Here is a 27,599-nt window from a genome sequence, read left to right as displayed (position 1 = left end):
AGACATGGCTCACTGCTTCCTGATTGGCTGGTCAACAGCCACAACCAAATCCTGGCTCCCTCTGGGCGGCTGCGAGAAGGTATGATAGGAAAGGACACGGAAACTCACTCTCCCCATATCCACATCATCCCTTTGTTGTAAAGCCTTTACACCATTGTCAGCGTGGGTGGTGGAAAGTAAAAAAGCCTTTCTGGATGTTATTGTCTGAGAGGCAGGATAACAGACAGGCGGATTATTTCAAAAACAGCTTTCTCCAGAGCTCTCACAATGCGGCACCGTTGTTGCTGTGGAGAGGATCCTGGAGGAGATAATAATAATATTCCTAGTCAGAGCCTTTGCTGCAGTAGAGCTGCCTTCTAACAGAGAGATACACATCATTCTGACTGGCCCGCCGTGACATAATCGCCCTGCGGAGAGCTGCAGGCAAGCTTGGTAGGCAAACCACCTCTCACTGCAGCTTGTTAAGAGAAAGGTGGCTTTAAGCACTGCTCAATAGAAACTCCTATTGAACTCTTTTTTTTTCACTCCATCTGAACAATGTCTAGGTGAGTCATAGCACACCTCGGGCTACACAAGTTACATTCTTCCTTTTTTCCTCCCTCTTAAGATTGCAGTGCGCTTTTGACTCGAATTTGCTAAGAGGAAAAAAAAACAAACTCGGCAGGATCTTAAATAATGCAGCGATAAAAAAGCTGTGACCCTTTCCATTGCCTCAACCCACACATGGTGAATTTCTTCTGCAGCAAAAGACAGCACCACAGAAAAGAAGAAAAGGCAGAGCTGGCACTACATGTAAATGTGTGGTAGGCATTGGTTTGCTCCTCTGGGCACGGACACCTTTAATGAGAGGAAAAAATGCGCAGCAAAAGGCAGATCTCAGTCGTACTATGCCAGTGATTTTGAGTAATATGAATCACCTCCCGTCTAACACAAATAAATATTGTTCTAATACCAGTGGGAGTGTAATGCCGACTCTCGGCTAGGAAAACTATGGGGGATCTAGGCTCCGCTCGCCAGCCTCTACGCTGCATCCCACAGAGCTTCCTTAACCCTACACTGTTAACATGCTATATGCTTGTGACCCTGTGACCTTTTAGCACGACACTTATAGCTCCTGACCTCACAATTCAGTGTTTTGCAGAGGGGTTTGATAACAGCGCCTCGCTCGTAAAAGAGAATTTAGAAATGCATCTCGACATCGTTCTCATGTCATCTGCCACCACGAAAGCTGACCGGGCTCGGGATCAAGATCAATACAACCACTTGCCCTGCAGGGGATGAAGTGGGACTCGGGCAGGGCAGGGGACAGCAAGTGGTGGAGTGGAAAACTCTACCGTCTCACTTTAAGGCACACTATCTTCCCAAGCTAGCACAAACAAACATGGTATGCGCTATATAAAGTAGTCTCAGGCCACCAAAGCCCCCAGGTCATATTGGAAGGGGATGTGGCAAGTTAAGTGGAATTTACTTTTGATGCAGACATCGGGCCTCAGGTTTCAGGCAGATGTAACCCAAGCTTTTCCCTGAGGCTTTACCAAAGGGAGGGACAGGACACCTAACACCCAGGCAGTCACCTTCAGAAATGCCTTCACCGCTCAGCTGCCCTTATAAAGGGAGGAGAATGCCAGTGTTGTCTGTTAAGGGTTAAAGTGACTTTTGACAATGGACAGACTTTAATTTCATTAGCAAACAAAGAGAGGTGAAGCTGCTATTGGATTTTTTCCCCTAGAATTTACCATCTAGTATATAAGCAGTAGATGAGGGTTGTTGTTACTGGACTGCTGTGTTCTGAGGATATAAGGGGAATTTAATATAGCACATAGACCCCAGCAGCCCACACTACACCCACTGCTTTGTCACAGCCCTGAATCCTTTATACTTTGATGTTGCAGTTTTTTTTTTTAAACACCACTACTTCTTAAACGTATACAGGGTTTTGATTCAGGCGCCTCCTGAGTCTTTATTATGGAAAAGTGTGGGCCTAAACTAAGCTATAAATTCTCTGCGCCCCTTACATCTCTTTCATGACATGGCATAGCGCTCGAGCTTTTCTGTCACCGACAGTCCAGATGTGTGACTTAATGTGGGGATGGTGGGAGTGTATAAATAACCATCATGACATATCAGTGGGACATGCCAGGAGCTTTGCTGTGGAAGGGAAGAAATGATGGAGGAGGTGCCGAGTGAACTGTGTACCATTTGAGAATCCAGCAAAAGCTAGTTTAACACCAACGCGACAACTGCAGAGATCTTGTGGGAGAGCTTATGGCTTTAAACTTGACACTTACTGTGTAACAGCGTTTGAACACACCACACTCTGAGGCGACCTTGACAGCGATCATGTTTGTGGTGGTTTTTAATTTCAGTTATCGTTGCTTACTGCCGCTGTATGTGAAATGATAATGATATGCATTGATTTATGGTCATTGTGGGTTATACTGTCATGTCCAGACCAATAACAACCCATCAATACTCGACTCAAGGTCAGCTTTATTAACCTTATGATTCAGTTCAATTCCACTTTTATTTATATAGCACCAATTCACAGTAGCAGTCATCTGAGGGCACCCTTCTACATTCAGTTAATTACTAGGAACTCACCACCGGCTGTATTTGAATTAACTGCACAATGATACAACGCTAACATTTTGTAATTGTCTGCTCTTTTAGGAGCCTTGGAGAACTCTGTAAATCACAGTTGTATTAATCTCCAAGTAAAGCATGGCACCTGAGGACAGAAGGATTTGATCTAGAATCTATCTGAATACAAACTCCTGGACAGAACAGAAAAAAAGGCAGCGTGAGGAAGATGCATTCAAATTTGTTTGCACCGCTGGAACAGATTTATGAGCAGTCACTGAAGACAAGGCTGCTAAACATCGTTGGGCATGCCAAGTGTACGCGGAGCATCATTTGCTCTGGATTAAAATATAATGAAGCAAGTGAATGCAACTTTGTCTTACATGCAACTCCTTAAATTATTCAAGTGCAAAAAAAAAACAACAGGGAAAGAATGTTCCCCAGAGCACTGATACCCTTTTCTAGGCTTGTTCGTGATGGCGACGATGAATATCTTAGTGCTTGTTAAAAGCTTTGTTTTCCTTGTGTATGACTGGAAAAAAGATTCGTAAAAAGGATACCATGTTAAATGCAGAGGCAGGGCATTTTCATTTCCAGTGTTGGCTCCAGTGACATTATTGAAGTTTGTGTTCATAGTGCACTGAATTGATTTTTGATTTTTTGCAGTGTATGGGAAGAAGCAAGGTTTAACAGCTCATTACCACAGTGCTGGATCGCTTTAACAAACCAGTCTGATGTCAATAAAACAAACCTGACGATCTCACTGTAAAATGCCTCTTCAATGTCGAGTTGTCTGCACTTACACGCCTCTTCTAGTTTAAGCTGTGCAAAACCTTTTGTTATCTTTAAAAACTTGTTTGTTTTTTTCCTCCTGTAATTCTATGGCAACCCTCTATTTCCTTCGACTTACTTTCAACATCTGCATGTCCAGAAGCACTCAGCCTGGCTCAGGTGCCTTCTGCCTGTATTTGATTAAGAGATATGCAAACAGATGAAGTCAAGGCACCAGCTTGTGTGCTTAAGCAGCCTTTTCTCACATTTGAGAGAATCCTTGGATTAGCTGGTCCGGGCTCCTAGGCCTTTATACTGAATGCTATTCATTCAGCAGAGAAGAAAAGAAAAAAACGGTGTTTGCATTTCATGTCTGTCAGCGGTAAAGATGCATGTGGTTGAACTGTAGAAGCCAATGTAAACAGAGATGCAATTGAATGTGAACATAATAGCCAGAAGATGCCAGATGACACACTGAGCAGGAAAGAAAAAAAACCCCCATAAGCACATCTTTTTTCTTGCACTTCTGTGTCAAGAGATTGAGTCAAAGCTTTGAGACTGGGCAAAGTAGGAAGATGAGGGATGTGGGGTGTCATCTCAAGTCACGCCTGACACACGCTGTTCTTGTTACTTCCCATCACACTCATTGCCATTGTTAAAGAAACACAGGCTGTTGCAGGTGCACACGAGTGCCAGCCACATTTAGTGTTTCCAGTCTTTATCCTATCACTGCTCCTCCAAGTACAGGAGAGAGTGAAGTAAAGCTATTGCAGTTACTGAAGACAACTCTCCAAGTGCTGTATAAGGCAATATAAGATTCCCAAAATATGTTAATCCATGTTAAATGATAGATTTATCTTTAAAAAGATAAGTGCATCAAAAAGCAGTGCGCCAGGGGGAAACACTGGTTTGTAGTGTTAAAGTTTTTTAAACATGCTCAGGTGCATTGCCACAGGGGCTCCCAACTGGCCTTGTGAACCTGCATGGCATCTCGTGCCACCCAACAACATGTAATTGGAGACTTAGCACGCTCTGTTGCACACCTGTAACGGGTCTCTGAACACTGAGATCCTTGCCCAGGCCGTCACCCACATCCAAGGCTGACAGGAGCCTGGCAGGAAGCCAGTGTAAGGAGGCAAGATCTTCTGGTACGCTGCCCTGGCACCCACCGCAGATCGATACTTCCACACACAATTAGAGAGGCTAAAACAGATGTGCTCACAAGCCTCACTGCGCCATCTACACCATCAACTACTGTGACACCCCTTGCTTCTTATTAAAGGAACACAAACACACACATGCATGCTCGCAATATCACACAAAACACGAGCATGAAATCGTCCGGTTTGATTATCCAGAAAAAATATACTTTGAGCAGCTTTTGCTAGCATAGCAATGCTTCCAGACTGATTGGTCATAGTAGAAGAAAACTGGGGGGTGTAGGCTTAAAATGGTGAAGAAGGGTCAGTGGAAACCGTTCTGTTGTCTCCTTCCCTCTCCTGCTGTGACAGATTTTAGCCTGTTTGTCTGACAGTTACACTTGTTCTATCAACTCAGCCCCCGCCCTGTCACTAACAGGTGGCCTGTCCCTCACAGCAAAGTCATTTGCTTTGCACAGCAGCAGTTGTGGGTAACCCCAGCCAAGCTGCATTTAGTTTTTCAGTATTACAACCCCAGCCAAAGACAGAGGCAGTGGAAGAATGCAGAGAAAAAGGCTGGGGGAAGGGAAGGAAGAAAAAAAACGACCTCCTCCGATCAAATAAATGCCACTGTAAGCACAAGTGACAAGTCTTGTTTGGGGTCGTCCCTGCTCAGGGCCTGAAAGGCCAGCACTGCTTCATCTCCTCAGCTATGTCTGCGAGCAAGGTGGGTGGGTTAGAGAGGGAGGGAGAAATGTCTGATTGGTGCCATAGCCAAGAGTGAGAGCAGGCCAATTATATTTCCTATCCCTCAAGAGAAGGCCAGAGCGAAGCCTCTGCCATCTCTCCTCTCCTCACCTCTCAAGACACTTCACATAGATAAATAAATGACAGCCCCACAGGGGCTTGGCCCAGTCTCCCAGAATACATTGCAGAGGCTGGCCGCTTGCCTGTCAGTTTGTCTTTACCTGGCATTACTGCAGATAGACATTTTTCACATTATTATCGTTGCATCGTCTCCATTGCCCTGTTCACTCACTGAGATGTGGTTGATGATGTCGGCAGAGGACCCGAGGAGATTGGAAGGAAATGTCTCCTGTCAAAGTCAGCATAGCCTAGCTTAGCAGAAATTTAACAAGTTCCCTGGGCTCTCTCCATTCACTCTCTGACGGAGCACGGAGCCAGGACATGGCCTGCTGACAGCCCCAGGCATGTCACTGTCACTGACACTTGATAGGCGAGAGAGGAGAGAGGAAAGGCAAGAGGGCTCAACCCTACAAGGCTCACACTTAGCTACACAGCTCTATATTACTACTTTTCTTTAGACGTGCAAAAAAATTACCGTTGGAAATTTGACTTGATCTAACACAAATGTGACCGACTGAAATCACCCTCACGTTAAATAAACTACTCTGCAAATGACTATCTTTGAGTTGTCGCTATGAAATGCTTACAGCTTGAAAGAAAGCTAAACATGCCCGAATGTTAGTGTCTTTTTATCAGTCATCATCCAACAGAGGAATACTCGAGCTTAAACTGCACGTGTAGGGCATGCACCTCTGCACAGTCTCACCATCCTCTGATGGTTAAACCGAAAACCAGATGCTTTGGATTAGTGGGGAGAAAAAACAAGGCAAATAAAAGTGGAGGGTAGAATGGTACGTATTAACTATAATCAAAAAAGAAACAAAAGGGAGACCATGATGCTTTAATTACTTCTCACACATAGTTTCGTGGGACCAAGGCAGGCACTAAAAAGAAAGAAGAAAGCAACCCTTTTTAAAATTACAGACTCTCAATTGTAAACTAGGTCAACGAATGACTATTTGCAACAGTATATAAGGGTCATTTTAGGTTAAAAACCAACAAGAATCAAAAAAAGTGCCAGGTAAATGGTAATAAACAGCAAAACGATGCTCATAAGTCATGAATTTGTGAAAAGGATTCAGATTTTAGGGTGACTGAAATAGTAAATTTATAGCAAAAAAAGAAAAAAGTGTTTGCAAGCTGGGTACATACTCTTCACCCCGTCCCACCCCATGCTCTGTATTATGACTGTGGTGGATAACCTAATCAAATCAACTTTGCAATTGGATTTAGCATTAAGTAAATGCTCGTGATTTTAGACCAGAATCCCCACATTATCATGAGCATCTGGACTTTGAAGAGACACTGCCATGAATCAGGCCTATTCAGAAGAAAAAAATCATATTGATTTAGATTTGCTTCATGGCATTCCATGCTTAACAGTTTTGTGGCATGACAAGGTTGGTCCAACCTTGCAAAGTGATGTTTTGTTTTTTTTTCTTGGAAATTTGTGACTTTAGTTTCAGAAAATATTCTGCTTTTTGTCTTGTAAATGTTCAACTTTTTCTAGGAAATCATGACTTAGAATGGAAAGTTAAACCCCTCTATTGACCTTGCTTTCCTTTCTTTTCTTTTCTACCTTACAGCAGCTCTTATATGACTGCATCGATACAGAACTGATAAATGTTCAGCATGGCCTTTAACAGAAGAAAGGTGTAGGAATGACTGCAGGCTAACAAAACCGTTTTCTGCAACCATGTCACACATGGTAGAAACCATTGTTTACGTGATTTAAAAAAACCCTTAAAATGTGATTTTAATACATTTGCACGCCATCCTGCCAAGTAGCTGGAGATATATATTATGTTTGTCCACTGGAGAAAGCTTGGATGAGGCCTGAGTGAGGTCCTCTATGAATCTACTTAATAGCCGTCCTCTGTTTGCAGAGTCTCTCTTGACTCACTGGTGTTGCCACAGTGCTAAATTGCACAGCTGTTCTACAATCTGTGGCTGTTTTAATTACGCAAATGTGAGCGGCAGCTCGTCAGTTCCTCACTAACGAAGGGGTCTGCTTTCCAGCGAGGGTGCCGTATGTTTGGTATGTAGGCCCATTTCCACCCAACGCTCCCCAGGCTGTGCGCGGACCACCCGACACATTCACATCCCGAAGAAGATGCATCTAATTAAAGCTCCCGAGTCAAATCTGCTTACTAAGGGGGAAAAACATGCGGGCTGGATTAAAAGATGGGGAAAGCGTTGAAGTGGGATGGGGGGGGCTTTAATACACTGCAAGTGAAAGAGCTTAGGAGGAAATATGAGAACTCTCCATAGTAAGATCCCAGGCAAGGCTGGAAGGAATTGTTGTGAATGTGAGCCGATCAGTCAGCGTTTGTCAGTCTGATTCCTGAGAACTTCCAAAGCCCCCAGGCAGAGACAGACAAGCAGGCTGTTGTCTATAAAAGTGGCTTTTTAGCAGTCCTGGTTGCCCCATCTTTCAGGAACATCTGTGTCATTTCTCAGCAACTAAAACAGATTCAGAGAACTGCAAACAGCCGCTACCAATCCCAGAAACACTAAATGGACCAAAGCTGAAAACAAATAATGATTTACAGCTTTGGTTGAGTATTCTTACACTTGCAGATGCACACAAAAATATGTCTTTTATCCCCCTTGCACGATGACAGTACATGACAATAAAACATTCCAGTGAGACACTGAGATGTACTGTGTAATGCACTGCATTGCACAGTACATCACCCAACTTCTTGCATGCGATGTTGAAAACAAAGGTGTTAAGAACTCCCCTCGTGAATCAGACTTGCTGGCTAAAAGCCTAGCTGCAGTGTACCACCCACCTCCAGTTTTACACGAACACCACAGCCTAAAGTAGCAGTGGGAGACTACATAATGAATGCATGAAGCTAGGTGTCACGGGGGCTCGTATAGTGCACAAAACGATGGGGCAATTAGGCCCACACGACACCTCGGGATGGCGTGATGAAGGACTCCTGGGCTTGTCTCCTCCGCCTCTGTTCCACTATCATTAAGGATTGAGCAGCCACATCTGGCTAATGGCACGCCTGGGGTTCCTGCTCAAACACTGTGCCACGCCGTGCACATTTAATTACGCCTCATAAAGGTAACAAAAGACACAGTCTGCTCTCGGGGAAGCGCTGTTTGGAAATCGGTAAGGAAGACAGAGACAGACAGAGCGAATGAGGGGGAAAGACGAGAAACTGGCCAGCTGCCAGAATTACAGGTTGACCCAGGTCGGCTGCTTCAAAAGAGGGGAATTCACTTGAGTGTCTCTACCTCTCCTTGAGATGGGTTCCAAAGAGCTCATTGCGGGCAGGAGATGCTCTGCAGCTAAGAATGAAAGGACCTCTAGTTTGTCTCCGCTTCCCCTATTAGATCATGTACTGCACTAGCTGCTTTCTTCAATGGCTAATTGCGGGAGGACTGCAGGGATTAAAGGCAGAGCTTCTTTGAAATACATATGCATGGGATTTAGCGGCTGTTTCAAGTGAAGAGGGGAATTTTCTGTTAGGATACAAACAATGACAACATCACAGAACCAAGCGTGTAACAGCACTTTGGCCTGCCACTCCACAGGCACCGGGGCTACTCATTACCACCTGCAAAGAGCTCAACGCATTGAGCCAACAGCATGAAACACACATTGACCACCGACGGATTGGCTGGCTGACCTGTGACTTAGTAGCATTTGGAGGCATTCAAAAGACACGTTTGAATAGATAGCTGACAATTTGAGTTGAGAGAGCAAAACCAAGATATTGAGAGATGAGCAAAAAGATCCACAGCTCATTGTCAATTCATTCCACTGTGTGGCAGTTTCAGAGCCTGCTAACACCACAGGGAATGTCTCTGGTCACTTCTGTTTGGACATGCACACAAATCCATCGGTGTCCGATACAGTTAATAACGGAGCCATTTCTGAAGGAACCACAATGCAATAAAAACAGAGGGCCAACATCTCTTTCCCTCCCTTCCTTGACAATTAATGGCCTTGTGCAGTTCCATGTGTTATTTATAACTTAAATGTTAAAAACAGACATCTCTGCAGTGCGTGTTAAAAGACAAGCCTGCCAAACGCCGTGCTCCTCAGCAGCCTCCTTTCCTGTAAAGTCTCCCTCTGCTTTCAGTGTAGAGAGAGTGTTTTATGGCAAGTCCCTTGTCAGGATTAAGATGTAGTTCCAAGTGCCACGGGGACAAGCATAAATTCTCCATCTCCTACTGTGGACCCACAAGTGGCGGAGCTTAGGGAGTGTCCTTGAAGTATGAATAACATCACATGCTGTGTGTCATCTGTTATACTAATGACATGTCCTCAGAACAATCCACATCCCCTCTGGGCCACCAGTCTGTAAATGAGAGAACAATTTGCTTCCTTGTCCACCTCCATACACGTTGTAAAATTTTTTTTTTTTCAAATACTGTTAATTAATCATACGAACAGTCTATTTGCAACAACAGATTGATGCTTGATGTAAAATCCACCACGGGTGACGCTGAGTCAGAGGATTTACAGATATCATCCTCGGCACCAGGAAAACATTCATCGTTTTTTATGCAGTGCAGAGGCCACAGTCGAGGACTGGGGATGAACCTGCTCTGCGTCAAGTAAATCATAAAGAAACATCAGGCAAAGATGGAAAAACAGTGTTCGAGCACAGTTCTGGCAGCGCTGGCCTTAAATGGCTTGCAGAATGAGTAGCATGGTGTTTTGAAAATCTACAGCACAACCCACTTCCATATTTCTTTAAGTTTCTCGCAGAGGGCAGCTTAAGTCTCGGAGTGTAAGCCAATTTGGATTACCTCCACATTTCAGACAGGTTCCAGTTGGGATTTACAACACTTTAAAAACACGTTCCTCCCTAAGCACAGCTTTAACCCTAAATGCATCAACAACATATTTAACTGACATGTTTTTTAAATTATTTTATCCCCTGTTATTTCTCAGACTGTTGCATATTCAAAGCTAGACAACACTCTGTTCAAAACAGCTCTGCACTGAAGTATTACTTTATAACACTGACTGATAACATTCTGGGGTTTCAGGCAACGGCTTCGCTGCTAAGAACACAGTGTTGCATTCAAATGCTTGGGCTATTTTTTTTAACCTCTCTATAGCTCATTTTTCACTTCTGAATTCATGCATAGATGCAGAATAAATCTCCATTTCTTCTTCTATCTCGTATCCAGGCTTCAGGGGGCACAAGGCATTAGTCTCATGATGCTGGGTTTGTCATGTCTTCCCTAGCTGTGATCTGCCTGAACTCTTACATTACAAATAGCTGGAGGATTTTTCACCCTCTTATCACATTTGCCAAGCAGGCCTGTCTCTTATCAGCTTTTCGCTGGAGATAAATGGGCTTTTGAAGATAGGAATAAGAGAGGTTTTTGCAAGCTAATTCCAGGGCCCCATCTGCAGTAGATTACAGATAGGTGCCAGGGAGTGGAGAAAGATACATATTTTAATACGAAGGTGGTGGAAGTATCAGGTTGAAGAGCGACTGGTATTACAGTCTCATATACTCTATAACCCAAAGACACGGAGAACTAACAGGCAATAATGAGAGATAATGGATGGACTGTGAATAATCTATGGAAACTTCATCATTGATCACATCAGTTACACTGTTAAGGAAATTTTCCAACAAACCCACTTTGGAGCTTGCAGCACTGTAAAAATAGCAGTGAATAAAAAGAGACTTTTCTCTGCGTGTCTCATACATGGGGAGGATCCCGACAGGAATAATTCAGAAATCATTTGTTTACATTTCCCAAACAAATGTGAATCCCTTTTTTCCCTGTACTGCCTCCACCTCAGTATACGTCAGCGGCAAAAAATAACAATTAACAGCTTATACTGTACATATATATTATAATACTAACAGTACAATTTGTAATTTAAGTCGCTGCAGTGGCTTAATGCAATTATAAAACACAGTTTTTGTCAATAGACTAAGAGACTGTAATAAATAACTACTATGTTATAATATATCAAAACATGTGTTGTTTTCTGATGCTTTGCAGATGTGCTTTCTAAAACAAGCAGCGTCTTTAACCAGTAAATGTGATTTAGAAACCGTGTTTAGGTATCACTAAATTCAAATTAATTTAATTTAAATGCAATGCAGGGATAGGAATATCACAAGAGAAAGAAAACAGACTTTGTTTGTAGTTGCCCTTTCACCGCTGTGGCTACACTAAGGACAGACACAAAAATGCAGGGAGCAGATTAACAGCTGACTGTGTCACTACTGAGCACAATACGTCCTGTGGAAATACAACACTAATATGCTGGGAGAGAGTAGCCACACATAAACACATAATCAAAAGCAAATGTTGGCTTTCCAGCAGACTGATGAAAAGCGACAGACTTGTGCCATATGAGGCATCGCTGTTGCTCTAATATTAACCGGCGACGTGTGAGCCAGTCTAACCTTGATGGTTGAGATCGCTGGGCGCGATGGGGGAAGAAAACCTAATTAAACAGCTCCTCCCGTCGTTGTGTAAGTCAGACACGGGACAGACCCGTAGTGTGTGCTGCGTGCTGGATTTAACGGTGCATGCCTACATTGTGCTGCACTCGCAGGATTTATAAAACAATTAAATGTCAGATTTAAAAAAGGAACGACTATAACCAGCGATGCTGTGCTGAATAATACAATTATGAAAATATATATATATATGTAGCCTCAATTTGCTTGCACCATTTAACCGTGTGTTAAAACCACAGCGCAGATAAATGTTTATCATGTTGTTTAAATCACACCAGGCTATAAATGGTCTAACTTCAGTTTTGCCAGATTACTGTCTAAATAAATACATACATAAATAAATAAATAGGGAATTATAGGAGCCACTGCTAATGTGAAATTTAAAACAGGAAAAGTAAGTTCGGGTCTTATTCGAACCTCCACTATATTTTCGCCTACAATGTGCGAGCGGCGGCTCGATGGAAAGGAAAATGCGCCTGCCACCGGCGGAGTCGAGCTATAAAAGAAAAATACTATTAGCGAACAGCTTTCTTAAATATTACACTGACGCATTTAGAGGGAAAGCGTAATTCTTGGGTTATTTTTAATCACCCTAAGTGAATAGTTCGACAGGGAGGGAACAATGAAAGCAACAAAATCATCGGTGGAATAGCGCTAAACCTTACCGATTCCAAATGCGATGAGATCGGCAGCGAAGATATCCAAATCACCCAGGCTGGAGCAAATACGAAGACGCGTTCATAAAGATATTTGAGAAAGCCTTACTGGGAATAAATCCAATGGAGAAAAATATTGTTCAAAGGTGAGAGTATAAGAAAATTTCACTGAACACAGAATAACCTGCCGCAACAATAAATCTTCATCGAGAGGATTTTTCCTCCGTCTCTCGAAAGAAAAAAAACCCGACGGCGAGATCTTCAGGAAACGGAGTGAAAACGCAGTTTATTTCACTTCACTAAAGTTCTCTTGCTAATATTCGGACTCCTTGAGAGAACACAGAGAATCTTTGTCAAGCCGGAGCACTGCTCATAGGATTCCAACTCGGATAGTGGAAAGCGCCGATGACAGATCGTCCACAATAGATTCCCCGAAGTATCTGTCGATCTCAAAGAGAAAACGCGACGAAATCCAAATCCAAGAGCCGCGCAGATCGTTTCGTGCACATTATGAACATCATCGGACGGTTATCCACAAGATCCTGGCACGTTCAGCACAGACGAGAAGTCCCGAAAAGACGCAGCGCGCTCCGCTCCTCTCGGACCAGCTCTCGGCGCGCAACAGAGCGAGAGACTGGGCTGTGCTGCGCGTCAGCCGGGGTGTGTGTGTCTGTGTGTGAGTCTGTGTGCGTGTGTGGCAGCAGCTGTTGAAAATGAGGACAGGACGAGACCAGAGCAATCAATGTACGAGGACTTGATCTGATTTGTTAACACTATTTCCAATAATGGACCCCGGATTTTTTCCCATTCGTTCCCACTCTTTTTGTAATCACCAGTTTATGTGTTTCTTATTTTCGAGATGATATCCCACCTTCATATGGATGATACAGTGCTTGTGAACATATTTTCAGACGTAATGTTTACTGCAGCGTGTGCATGCGTGTTCACTATTTGATAGTAATAAAACGCATGTTTTTCTGTTATTTCGTAATACAAATGGATTGAGCTATAGGAATGCCTCTTTTTCACTATACATGCAATAAGATTAAATCTCTCACTAAATAAAGATGAGTGGTCAGGAAAACCAAGTTGTAGGGAACATTTTTATTTCCTTCATCATGACCAACTCCATCTAGCAATTTATGTGCTTCAACCAAAAGTTCAAAACCTAACTCCCCCTCTCCCCCCACTGAGACCTCCTCTATTCTGCAACAATTCCCTAAAACTCTTAGCAGCCCGGGGACTATGGATTGGCATCAGTCCTTACTGAGCATCCATCTGCTCCTTTTCCACAGTGAAGATGTTATTCTTAAAATGTACTTTAGAGGAGAACTCTCGGAGGCTAAAGAGGAGGAGGATAGAGCTTTGACGTCTCCTACAAAGTTAGCCCTGTGGTTATCCTGTTCACTCTTGTGACCTGCTTAACTTAGCCATGATTGAAGTCAGGTTGAAAGAGGCTTATGCTTGCAAAATGCCAACGCAGAGTAAGGGGGCTCTTTCAGAACTTTACTTCCCCGTGGAGTTTCTGGAGACAACTAGAAGATTGGTGTTTACATTCTGCCATACTTTGTTATACTCCACTGATGCACCCGAGAGAATGGCAGCTCTGTTATGTGAAATAAAAACCCCTCGAAAACAAAAAAAGCATAAATACAGTATTGTGGATGGATAAATAATATGCTGTGATTCCTGCCACAAACTAGCCATTTACACATTTTGCCTGTAGGTGAGGAACTACTGTCTCCTAACAACAGTGATGTGTTATAGTCTACTCTGATGGTTTGTGTTTGGAATGCATGACTTGTAATTATTTCCCAGCTGTCTGTGATTAAGGGTGATCTTACAGACTTTTCTTAAAAACACAGATCACGACACAAACAGACACACAAACACATGAACCCACCATCCCAAATAAACAGGGCAGGGTTTAACGTGGACAAGCATTTGGGATTCGACAGGAAAAATCTAGACGCCACTAAATTTAACTTTGGTCAATCAGACAGATGACTCGTAAATAACAGCCGACCACAAGCGGCTGAAAATAAAATGCACGAAGATAAAACTAGGAAGCACCCAGCACGGTGTAGACGCTGGACCAGCAGTGAATCTGGGATAACTCATCTCAGAGACGACGGGAATAAATATTTATGGAATAAATGCATCACAGCTCCTTTAAAAGTTCCCAAAGGTTCTTATTTAAAGGTAATTTTCTGTGAACTACAAAGTAATCACAATATCACAAAAAATACAAAATATATCTTGTATACAGTGTTTCATCTTCTTGAAGATGTACCTTGCCATTTCCATATGACATTAACCACGCCAAATGCTTCATTTTCAGAAATGTCACAGTATTCCTATGATATTTTTGAGACATCTGAAACAGACACATAAGAGAAATTCTAGCAGGTTTCCATCTTACACCAGCAAGGCCACATGCAGTTCCCAAGGTAAAGGTATAATCACTACATTACCTCTGGGACAAAAAAAAGGTGGGTGTATTTTCTGTCCTTCAGCACTTTAACAGCTAGCTTTCGTCTCGACGTCCATTCAGCGGTGGGCCACTAATGCTGCCAGCTTCAGTCAGGAGAACAGTTAATCTCAGGTAAGCCTGCACTGACTGAGTGGATCTAGAGCCCTGGTCCAAATATCTTCCTTGTGGAAATAGCATTTGGCATACAATATCCCCCTACTCAACAGCTTCCTAAAATAGGTGCATGTACAGTAAAAGCTGTTATGTAAAGGGAGAAGCCAGGAGTGTTGGCAGTAATATGCTGATTGCAGATCTGATGTTGACAGGAAGTATTAATATTGACCACGAAGAGCAAATTTAATATGAAGCTATTAGGCATTTTTTTTCTTGAAGGTTGATCTTTAGCTAACAGCTCATCATCCCGTTTCTCTTTTTATTTAATTCGAGACTTTAAAAGAGTAAATTCCATCCTTTAAAGAAAATTATATCAAGGCCAGAAGGCACTGGAGATAAAATACACATGAGCTCAGGAGTTGATTTCACATTTAGGTAGCTATGTTTATGGTATTCATGTCCATCCATCCAGTCTCTGTTGCTAGTAAAGATGACAGAGAGGCGCAACGTGGGTCGCTACCCACAAAATGGAACACAGTCATGTTCTATATCATTTTATTTCTGCAGCTGTACATTGTAATTTGTATCTGCAGAGTGCCTTGCAGAATCCATGATTTATTCATTGCAGGGGCTCGAGTAGCATAGACCAGCAATGTGAGAATCAGCACCTTATTCAGTGACTCCCATCTTTCAATATGGACAACATTTCTAGGTCGTCCATGTGGAGCACCAGTGTACTCCAGAATACAAGTACTGCTGCTGAGCACAGAGGCCAGGAAATGTCAGACACTTTGAAAGACCCTCATGAGACCCGACAAAAATTAAAGGACTTTATAGCGATAAAGGCTCCCTAGGGATGCACAAGCAAGCGCATGAGATAAAGAAGCAAACCACTTGGATTAAGATTATATGTGGAAATTTATTCTGGTAGTGATAATTCACACTTATGTTCAGTGGGTGAGTCTTTGCATTCATATTTCTGAATGCACTGCATGTTTAAGGCTTGTCAGGCAGCTTCTTTTTCGTTTGAAAGTTCTCATCAAAGCCCTCTTGGCAAATGTTTCTGTAGGTTCCTGTTCAACATGAAAAGTCATCCTGATTGATCGAGGCGATGTAGAACAAAAAGTGCCCTCCACCAGGCACATTAAAAATGAATTTTCTCTGGGATTCAAAGGGCTGTGCTGCTAGGGCAGAGGGAGATGAGAGCTGGTAACTCTGCTAGTTTGCCTCGGGAGCCCCTCTAGCAGCTAGTCCCAGCTGATCCATCCATCAGCGCTCAAGCCCACAGAGGTGAGTGACTGTTTGAAGGCTCTGCCGGCTAACTTATCCCGAGGCTTAACAATCCAATATTGGTTGTTGCCGAAGATAATTACTCTCCATTGATGGTAGAACACCCAGGGCTAGCTGAAGCCATTTGCATCGCCCAGCACCACAGATCGATCAGGGAGGAAAAGCAGTTGGGAGCTGATAACAGTGTTACGTTAGAGTAGCATTTCTGGGAGGGATGTTATGCTCTCTCTGCCATTTATTCTCCTACAACCCCACCCTTTTATGGCCTTCTTTCCCCACTCCCTCCTCTTTCAATGAACAAGGTAAAGAATGGCAACCGCTGATAGAATCAGCAAGGACATAGCTGTCTTTATTCTCGCGCCAAAAGCACGCACATGTCACCTTGACATTCTTTATCTTCTTCGCAGCACTGGTAGGAGAAAATGTGCAAACTAGATCCTGCATTTGATACACAATTGTTTATAGACCCACGGCTTTCATTTTCCCTCCCCCTTAGCTGTTTGGAAGATTGACAGAAGCAAAAACTATACTTTCCCGCTCTTGTCTAGAAAACAGAAGGCACCGCCTTGTGTGGTCTTGCTGCTGATTTGTCTCTACCGGGGTATAATTTACACTAAGAAAAAAAAAAGATGGAAATTGGAGAAGCGAGATTAGCAAGTAATTTATGGGCACTTAGCAGGGTGCCTGCAATAGCAAACTCTGATATGCTTCACTGCAACACTGCATTCTGAAAGGACAGCCATGCCACTTGCTGCAGAGTTGTAAAGCCTACATACAAGACAACCAAACTCCAACAAATTATGCATGAATACTGAAAGTGCTCGCAATAATCAGAGCTATCTCACGTCTAACCGCTGCTTGGGATGTGAAACGGAAAATGAAAAACAAGTGGTGTTATTTTCCCTTGTAATAAAATTTCCATTCCTTTAACAAGATAAAAGTGAATTGTGCTCCGACTCAGAAAGTGTGAAAGACGTTTGGAGATGAATTTTTCATGCACATTGATAATTTAATACAGACTGGCACCAGTTTATTAACATTCTATGACTTCTTTGCCTCTCTGAGAATAATCACCCTATAATCTGTGGCTCTTTGGAGGAAATCACCATTAGTGCCTGATCAGGTGGTCAAAGGTTCTCACTGTCAAATAGTACACTAAAAGTCAGAGGTGGCCTTGCAAGAGGATCTAATATCATATTAAAAACACAGAAAAGATGTAATAATGCATTATTTTACAAATTCATCATAAAAAGAAAGAAAAGAATGGCTGAATTGTCCAATAATGGGGGATCAGGAAGTGCAAACACCACATAGCAACGAGCAAAAAAAGAACTACTGAATTTAACTGATGTATATGGCACCGAATCACAACAACTGTTGCTTCCAGGTGCTTTATATTGTAAGGTAAAGACCCTACAATAATACAGAGAAAACCCCAACAATCAGATGATCCCTTACGAGCAAGCGTTTTGGCGACAGTGGGAAGGAAAAAACCCCTTTTAACAGGAAGAGACCTCCGGCAGGACCAGCCTCGGGGAGGGGCAGCCATCTGATGAGATAGGTGGGGATGAGGGGAGGGAGACAGGATAAAAGATGCACTATAGAAAAGAGTCAGAGATGAATAATAACTAATGATTAGATGCAGAGGGGTGATAAACACAGTGAAAAGAAGACACACTCAGTGCATCATGGGAAGTCCCCAGCAGCCTAGGCCTATTGCAACATAACTAAGGCAGGATTCCGGGTCACCTGATCCCTCCATACCTATAAGGTTTATCAAAAAGGACAGTTTTAAGTCTAATCCTAAAAGTGGAGAGAGTGACTGTCTGAGTCCAAACTGGGAGCTGGTTCCACAGAATAGTGGCTTGAAAGCTGAAGTCTGTGCCTCCTATTCCACTCTAGGAACTATAAGTAAGCCAGCAGTCTGAGAGTAAAACAACTAAGGAGAATACTGAACTAGCATGTAGACACTGAGCTGTTGGGGAAAGTTTATAATGGCTGCAGCAACAGAAGACTCCTAAAAGCCAATAATGCCCAGCAAGGTGAGTAATGGAGTCCAGGTGCTGGCTAAGAACAATTTGCACAGCCAGACAAGCTGTTTTTAACACAAGCCTGACATTCACGGTGAAGTTATTGAGATAACAGAAGCCGACACAGATAAGAATTTAACTTTCAGTTTTCCTGTATCAGAAAACAACAGATAATCAGCAGCAAACAAAGACTATGCAGTCGTTTAGGTGCAACCATGGTTAAAGACATAAGAAGGAGAAAATGACAGAATATTTGTCACCGTGACAAACACAGAGTTGCCAGTGGAGACTGGAGTGAGATTAAATATAGGGTTACCAGAGCAAAGACCTAATCCATTCAGAGACAAAAGCGGGTCTCTGAAGCACATTTGTTGTGCGGCCTGAGGTTTAACAACTAGCATTATAACTCCATTTCTCATCATTACCTCCCCTGCACTATAACACTACAGAGAAAGGGCCAGCCAAAGAAAATAGAAGAGCGAGAGTGTGGGTGCAAAAAGGAGCACAAATAAGAAAAATGATGGAAACTGCAGAGGACATATTGTACATGTTGTATAAATTTCTGCTTATATTTCCTTCAGTTGTCCAGTTTTTGATTTTGTACGTGCAACGCTGTGACTTTCCCTATGTAACAAGAAAAAAACTGAATAAACATGTGTTGATCAGCACAGTTGTGGATGACTGGAGCACAGTTGTGCACATACCACGTCTCCATGGTCACCATATGTTGTCACATTTTGGTGGAGGATTGAATGTGGACACAAGTGCTCTCAGCAGCACGTCAGTGCGGTGTCAGATATGGAAATCCACGAGCATTCATGAATGATACAAGGCTTGCTCTTTAGCCCCACACGTCAAAGGATTTGCCAGGGTAGATGAGACAGATGCTTTGACAGATTTAAGGGGGCTGGGGGAGGGTCTTTTGGCTTCCCACTGCGTTGCGCACTAACTCTCTAGTGTTACAGAAGTGTATAATAAGACCCCTTGAGGAAAAATGTTGGGGAAAAAAGAAGCACCCAAGCTTAAAAAAAGGACAAAAACAACAAAATCTGATTGCATTCAAGGCCTTATTAACATATCCTTTCACCAGCAGAGGATGCCACTGGTTTTAATTCAGTAAGACACAGCTGCTGAGGCCCCGCAATTTCTATTATGACTCTATGATTCAATCAATTATGGCTCTAAAACCATGGCTTAATTAACTCCATGCACAGGCGTCTGCTTTTCATTGGAGCTATTCAGGAAAACAGGAAAACAAAATGGCTGCCGGCTTCCCTCACGCTCAAAATAGATGCTAAGATGGTGGTGGATAGATTAACTATGCCCTGTACAGTTTTATTGATTCACAGTTTTGTCTAATAGGCTATGTGGAATGGGAACACTGTGCTATTCATCCAGTGCGTGTAGCCTAGTCCTTACACCAAAAAACAAAAAACCTGCGACCTTGGCCCATTTTCAGACGAGGGAGGAGCTTTTCTAATGAAGAAGCTCAAAGACGAGGATGGCTGATAAAGTTAGCAAGCCTCATAAAGAGATTACAGAATGTTTTCAACCTATTACGGCGTGTGCTGACTGGTGTTCCGATTTAAACGCGGTTTAAATGACTTTCTCATGATAGGATCCACGAAGCTGCTCAGCGTTTGAATGTGGCACAGGCAGCATAAAAAGAAATGCAGTAATTTAATATGAGCTCACGTCAGAGATGAAAACAAGCCTCCATCGTATAGAAAAGCACAAAAGTCCCTTGCAAAACACAAGTGAATGGCAAGTAATTAGTCTGAAATGAAATTGGGAACATCACATCATCATGCAAAATAAAACGTCCAACAGAATTTGAATTTAATTAGGGACTGAGAGGCAAGCTTCTTACACTGTTCTCTCAACGAACTGGTGGCAAGCTTTGTTTCTCCTAGAAAAACTCAAGGTAAACCACAAGTCACATAATTGAAGTCAGGTGAACTGAGGTCCGCAACAACGCCAAACTATAACCCAAAGACACAAAGTCAAAACTTAAACGGGCTAAGCAGGAAAGACACCGAACACTTTTTCACCCAGTCAAGCTTGTGGACCTCTCCTTATCATACACACCCTTGTTGAACCACTGTTTGGCATTTCGGCAAAGAATACGCACTTTATACTGCATGCATGAGAAGTCCTCTGGAATATCATACAGCTAATGACAAATTAATGCTGAAGAGACCAAGAAAATTACTGAAATTAGATTTTAACCACTTATAGCACATCAATAGAAAATTGGCTTTATTCAATCACATCTCATTATTATATAAACTACAGTCCAACTGAGGCCATGCCTAAGGCAGAGTTATTACTTCATATTGACTTCGTATGTGAGGACTTTGGGAAGTGACAGTGAGACAAGAAACACATTTTCCTGCTAGCCTAGTTATCAAACCTTTGCCTGTGTGGAAAAGAGTCACTGTAAATGAGTTAAGACATTAACAACAGTCAGATGGTTTCCATTTTAGCCTACAATTGTGCGTGTCAGTACCCTAAATCCCATATTCTTAGCCGGAAGACCCTTGCCCTCCAAACTAATGGCTTCCACATCAGAGGTTAAGGTTCTCAGCCTGAATATCTTAACCTATAAAAACCTTTAAAGGGAATGTCTCCTCAGCAGTTTTTGATAAAAGCCCATTTTCTCTCTAGACACTTATGTTCCCCATGAACTGATAGGTTTGAATTCATTTTGACGAAGATGCCTGCTAATCTGTGGGGCCTTTATGAATGTAATATGGATTAGGCACTTAGCTCTCGGGGAGCTCAGTCATGATGCTAGAAAATCCTCTTTGCATCACAGCTCCCTTGTTCATCTGGCCACAGGCCTACCTTGACTTCTAACCCTACCTTCCCTCGGGGCATAGTCTGCGTGACCACTTCTTCCATTCCCACAAGTAAGCTGCCCTGGGACTTCTCAGAGCCCAGTGGGGATCGGGTAGGCTTGATGGTAGATTGGAGCAAGGGCAAGAGACTTCCTTGCTAATTATACCAATTCAGCTCCAGAGACAGAAGCCGAGTGCCTCTGACATCAGTATTATATCGGTCTTTTTACTGGTCTTTGTTCCGCGGTGGCTTTGTAGACTTGCTTGCACGCACTTTAAATAAACAGAATGAAAAATGACGGGATCCATATACCCTACCATTTTCAAATTCAAAGAATTAGACTGTGTTTGGTGTTCAAACATGAGATGAATGTAATTTATTTGAGCTTATTATTTCCTATTCTCTCACATATAGTCAGAACCCAATAATGCAGCTCTGTTCAGTTAGGGTTTCCACTTTACAGGTTGACTAAATTCAATAACAGAGAAATCTGAGAAACTAAGTGCATGCATGCTGTGCTACATTAGAGTGAAGTGGCATACATGGAAAGGGAGAAAAATAGAGATGGAGACACATCACTGTACAGCTATGGAAAACATATCTTTGGCCCATTGAGCCAAGAGTAGGTCACTAAAATCATGTAAAAATTAAACCTGACCACTTTAAATCGATTAAAGGTACAAAATCTTCACTTGGTCTCTCTATGGGACTATTTACAAGTGCCAGTAGTATATAAGTCTTTAAACTCTTACCTATTCAGTACCTTAAAGTTTTCTTTTAAAAAAAGGTATTTTAATTCCTGGGATTCTTGAAATGACTAAATTCATTAAACAAAACCTTTTCAACATTTTAGTGTTGGCTCATCGTGATCAGGGTCTGTATCATGATTGGCAAAACTATAAATATAGATGATGTAGTTATTATAGCCTGCAGATGTTCACAGAGATAAACTGGTGACTACCTCAAAAAGACTACAAAGTCTACACAGCCACCCCTCTAACATTTTGTATTTCAGCAATAAAAATGGTTGTTTATATAGTAATCAAGCCGCAAGCTAGAAGGCAAAGGAAAGATTGCAGAAGGGTAAGGAGAAAAAAATTTCAACACAAAACCACTCATTCTCACTTTAATAGAAAGCAGAATGATGGCATCTGACTGAGGGTCCATCGTAAAGACAAACAACGATTAACTGGGATGTTTTAAAGGCAACAACAGAGGGTTTTTATTTAATGTCTTAAAACTTTAATTGGCGCCTCTGTTATTTCCTCTTCAAGGGTCTGAGAGTAACAGTAAACCCAGTGTCAAGGAAAAAGGGCCTCACTGGCTGTGGCGACCCAGTAACTGGCTGCCCTCATTGGGCCTCTACATCTGTGATCTTTACCAATTGAGCTCAAGAGGCTATGCTCCCCTGGCCCCCCCAGCTGCCAACAAGGCAGGCCTCTCAGCTAGGGCCTAATCGGCCTAGAAGGGCCCTGTCAACCACTCGGCCTCAAGGTCACATATGGAAGTGACTAGAGCTGTTCTAAGTCATCTGGGGATATTCATAAATCTCTAGACTGCTTCCTTAAGCTAATAATTGGGGAGCGCCACCTCTGCCCGTGAATTGCGTCTGGCAATGTTATAGCACGGGTTTTATACCCAAGCAGGCGGCAGATATCTATTGCAGTGACAGTAACAAAATAGCTCCCTAAACAAGTCCAAGTTTAGATCCCATGGAAATTTAATATTAGAGCACCAGGAGAACACTAGTTAGCTCCAAAAAATGCATACCACCAACTAATCGAGAGGTTCAACAATGGATGTGCGCTTCTACTAGTTTCTGGCTTGCTACATAACAGAAACATTCCAGTCAATGAACTTTATGCACACCGAGTGTCTGTCCGTCTCCGTCTGTGTTAACGTGCTATGGGTGGGATCCAGTAGACACACTGTGGAGCCAGTAAATCTGATACTCTCCTTGAGGAGAACAAGCGCTCCTTTATGTGAACGGCTTACCGCTCCATATGTATTTTCGATTCAGATTTATTTAGTGAGGAGCTCAGTAAGACCCCTAAGGGATCCATAAGCCTTAGTGCTCCATCTCCACCTCTCTTGTTAGATTTATGTCCTACAACAACACAAACAAAACTCTTGTTTCTCCCCCAGGAGCCCAGCTGTGAATCAGAGCAGCTTCTACCAAAGCTTAACATGCAAAACAGCAACAGATATAAAAAAAACAGAGAGAGAGTGAGAGAAAAAAAATATCTAGATTCACACTGTCTGGGCTAGACAATGTAGGAGGAGGTACAAGAGTAGGTGGATGGTGCTAGAAATCACTGCAGAATGTGGAGATACTGTTATGGTACTGACACATTCAAGGGAGTCCATAATCATTTTGAGAGGAAACACAATTGAGGAGGTTTGCCCAAGTGAGGCTAAGTGGAATTGATGGAGGAAAGCTCAGGCACTTGCCCAGACTGAAGACACATTGAGGTCTATGGTGAATACTGAGCCTGAGCCCGGGCTCACATACAGCATGATCTGGGCTTTACACAGTCAAAGCCCTCCATCCTTCCTTGCATTGTCTCGTCTGACACGTTGAAGGATGTGAGAGAGTCAGATGCAGACAAAGGCCTCTCCCTGCTGGCCCATTAGCTGGAGAGAGCAATGTCCAGAGCATTGGAGCATGTCCCCTGCTCTCGTGTGGAGGCTGTTTTATTAATGAGCCAATCGAATGAGAGTAGGCTGGGGGCTGGTCACCGCTGACTGTAGGAAGCACCTTGGGCGGCCAGCACGGTGAGTGAGTATGGCTGCGAGTCAGAGGGCCGGTCCCTGCAGGGGCCTCAGCCAGTAATGTACTCCCTAGCGGGCCTCAGTGCAGGCACATTTGACAAATGGACTCCTTTAGCGGAGCTATGCCGAGGGTATCTGGGCTCTGGTGTTGGCTCACGGCTGGTTTACCTGCCCACCGCCATGCTCGCTTCTTCATCTGCACCACCTCCCCTGAGCTCAGACAGCTACTGACTGATAATGAGGCCATGTACACATGAATGGATGGGCCAGGCTACCAAAGGCACTCAAATGTGCAGAAGCACACATACAGAGACTGTGACTGTGCTGAGATAGACAGTGCTGCTGGGCTGATGTTGTTAGTAGAATGGAATTGTGTAGCTGGAGCCTCCGCTCTGATGTCCATGATAGATTACAGTGGAAAACTGGAAAGGAAAGCTTGCCCTTTCTTTAGAAAAACAGGGTAACAATAGGAGCATAACAGTGATTAGCACTGGTCATTATTTGACATCTGGATAAATGTTTCATCAGGCAAAATGAGTTAAAATAACACCAAATTACAGGGATTTGGTTCAGCTTATGGAAAACAGTTTATTTTTTATTTTTTGACAGACATTAATTTAGTCCTGAATTCCACACGTCATGTCTAAATCAGACAGAGACAGGAAGTCAGTGGCATTTGCAGCACACTTCCTTTCCTCGGATTCAACTTTTGTTGACATTTATCAAGAACAAAAAAACAAAAAAAACTTTAACAGACTTGCTTTTTTTTGGGCAAACAACCGCTTGTTTTCTAGTGTTGTGGCAGATGCTGAGGTGGGAGACAAGTATTGCGACAGATCTGGAAATGTGTGTAAACAAGGAGCTGAGTGCATTTGTGTTTTCTTCGTGTGGCGCAGGATTGTGACAAATTCCAGAGCAAGTCTCTAGTGAGTCCCACTCCTTTGGTGTCAGCACCGAGCGGCTGTCTGCGCGTGATGGAGCCGAGAAATGCTGAGCACCGTGGCCTCCCTTGGGATGCGTGCCGAACAAGATGTCGCCTGTCAAGCGGGGAGCATTTGAAAATAAATAACATCAATGATGATTTCAGTTTACTTGTCACGAGCGTGTGCGCTTTGAGAAGTGATGCCATCACTCTGGCTGGAATGCAATCTCTCCCACCCCCAGCCTCCTTCAGAGATAGGCCTCGGCTGCTGTGCACTCCATTTCCTATTCAGATTCGACATCAATCTGTTGGAGGCTCTAGATTATCAGTCCTAAAAAACTGCAGGACGAGACTTGCAGTGATCATTCATTAAAGCCACCATAATAACCAAAGTGTAGCCCATTACTGAACATATCGAGGGCTACTTACATTACCTTGATAATCTCAGTGCATATAATAAAATTAAATTACCCGTGTACTATTGCGCACAAACAGAACAATGCATTTTCCATTACCTGCAGCAATACGTGCAGCTTTAAGCATATTTGCATATTCTTCTAATCTGTATTATATTGAATTGTTATGGAAAATTCATAGTCCCAGTGCAATCATCTGTTATGTCAAATGATGAGTCCGGCAACTTTGGTCTTGTTCCAGAACTATTCCAAGGACAATTTATAAGCCTTAACTGGAATTCAGTTTGCTCAATAATTCAAAGCAAGAAGACAGGTGAGACAATGCATCAGATACTCAAAAGTGTGTGTGTGTGTGTGTCTATGCATTCATTTGGCCTCAGCACATTGGAACGCAGCCCAGCAGGGGGGCCTGAACCGATTGGAGTCTCAAAAAAGACCAAAGAGGACTTGTAACACAAAGAGTTTCATCTCAGCTCCTTAAGGAGAACCATCTGTTGTAAGGCAGCCTTTCTTTTACTCTCTCTCTCCGTAGCTCTACGCTCCGTCGTAGGTCAAGAGCAGGAAAACAAATGTGCACTGTGCACATGTGTCTGTCTGTCTGCCATTCCTTCAGCCAGAGATTACATATCAGAATGTTCTTTTGGCAGCACTGCAAAAGAGAGGAGGAAAAAAAAAGATCCCCAAGGTATGGAGGCCAGATCTGACTTCCTTAGAAAGGCATCATAAATTGTTTGCAGTGTGCTCATCTCCTGAAGACTGGGGCTCATCTCAGGAGATTTAAGACGGCAAGGATGGGAGGTGTTGGATAAAATGCAGAGGGACTAGAGGAGCTCAAGTAAAATATGGATATGGTGGAGTGAATGATGGAAGTTTAAGCCTCTGGGCTGACAAGCCCAGCAGAGGCGACATGTGAACGTGCTTGTTAAAGCCTCTGTGTTGTTATTTGGAGGCATGACCACTGACTAGACGCACACACACACATGCACACACACACACGCACGCACACACACACAAAATATCATTTGAGGTTATGCTTATGTGTGTTCAAAGCTTTGTATGTGCTCTCAGGGAGTGCAGACGTGAATTTATACACGTCAGCATGTACATGTGTGCCATGGTTTTTCATCGGCCCACAACCCCATCTTCGTCATCCTATTCTCTAGCTGGCCTGCACAAAGTGAATCAACCTCTTGCTGTGCACCTCAGAGCCACATGCCTCTAATGCCTCCATGCGTTTCCCTCTCACTCAGCACATACAGTGTCTGCCTTTGATTTGAGGCTCGTCTGAGGGTCAATCGATCACAGTTTAAAGGCCCCTAATCAGGAACAGGAAGGAGGAATGAATAAAATCATACATCATGCTTTCTGGGCGCTGGCCTCCTGCTATTCTCTTTGCAATGCTTTTTCTCTCTCTTTTTCTCTCTCTTTCCTGTCGCTCTGCCATGACTTTTTTTTTTTAATGTCTAGGAAGAACCAGAGGGAGAATATATGTGAATATATACAGACACACACACACTCTGCTCCTGATGCATAGCAATCTGTAAAAAACATTTCTTTTGAATACTTGATTGGACCTATACCATCGTCTTTAGGAGACCCAAACGTTTTATTCAGAACACTTCACAACAATAACAACTAGGTTTGCCAGCCAAATGAATGGCAAACAACACACTACCAAAAGTAATATTAACCCCACCTTCCCCGGGAAGCTCACCTGAGAGAAATTAAGTATAATCCATGACAAGCGAAGAGGCTTACGATGTTGGTGAGCAGATAGACAGAGGGGAAGAGAAAGTGAGAAGAAAAGAGAGCAGTAGAGAGTACAAAAACTCAGATGCCCCCCCATCATTTGTGGCCAGCCTGAGCCTTTTATCTATGCCTTCTCAGATGGAGTCATGTTGAGAGTGGAAGGCAGGAAGGAGGGTTAATGAGCGGCATTGACTGCTATCAGCCTCAACAGCGACCAGGCCCCTGGCCTTTATAAAAGAATAATATCCTTTCACCCTAATTAAAAGGCAATGCTTTTACCTGAAGGCTGACCCCTCTGAACTTGCTTCCGCTCTCTCTTTAACAACCAACGACCCCTCTCATCACTTTCAGTCTTTCCAGGTGATGTGTGTTTTTTTTCCCCCCTCTCTGTCCAGATCCCAGGAGAATGGTTAGCTGGAGTTGATGTCATATATATTCCTTGACCATCATGTACCAGTCTCAAAGATCAAAGTTAATAGTCACACAGAGTCAGAATAGACAGTTTTTTGTAATCA

General features: G+C 43.1%; 1 protein-coding gene across 11 annotated transcripts in view; it reads right to left on the bottom strand.

Moving 5' to 3' along the window:
- fbrsl1 (fibrosin-like 1) overlaps positions 1-27,599 on the bottom strand; it is a 273,826-nt gene that overhangs the window by 41,460 nt on the left and 204,767 nt on the right. The window lies entirely within an intron of this gene.

Source organism: Pelmatolapia mariae, linkage group LG12 (assembly GCF_036321145.2).
Source record: "Pelmatolapia mariae isolate MD_Pm_ZW linkage group LG12, Pm_UMD_F_2, whole genome shotgun sequence".
Taxonomy (NCBI): Eukaryota; Metazoa; Chordata; class Actinopteri; order Cichliformes; family Cichlidae; genus Pelmatolapia; species Pelmatolapia mariae.
The sequence above is the reverse complement of the archived record's forward strand: the minus strand, read 5'-3'. Positions and strand labels throughout refer to the sequence as shown.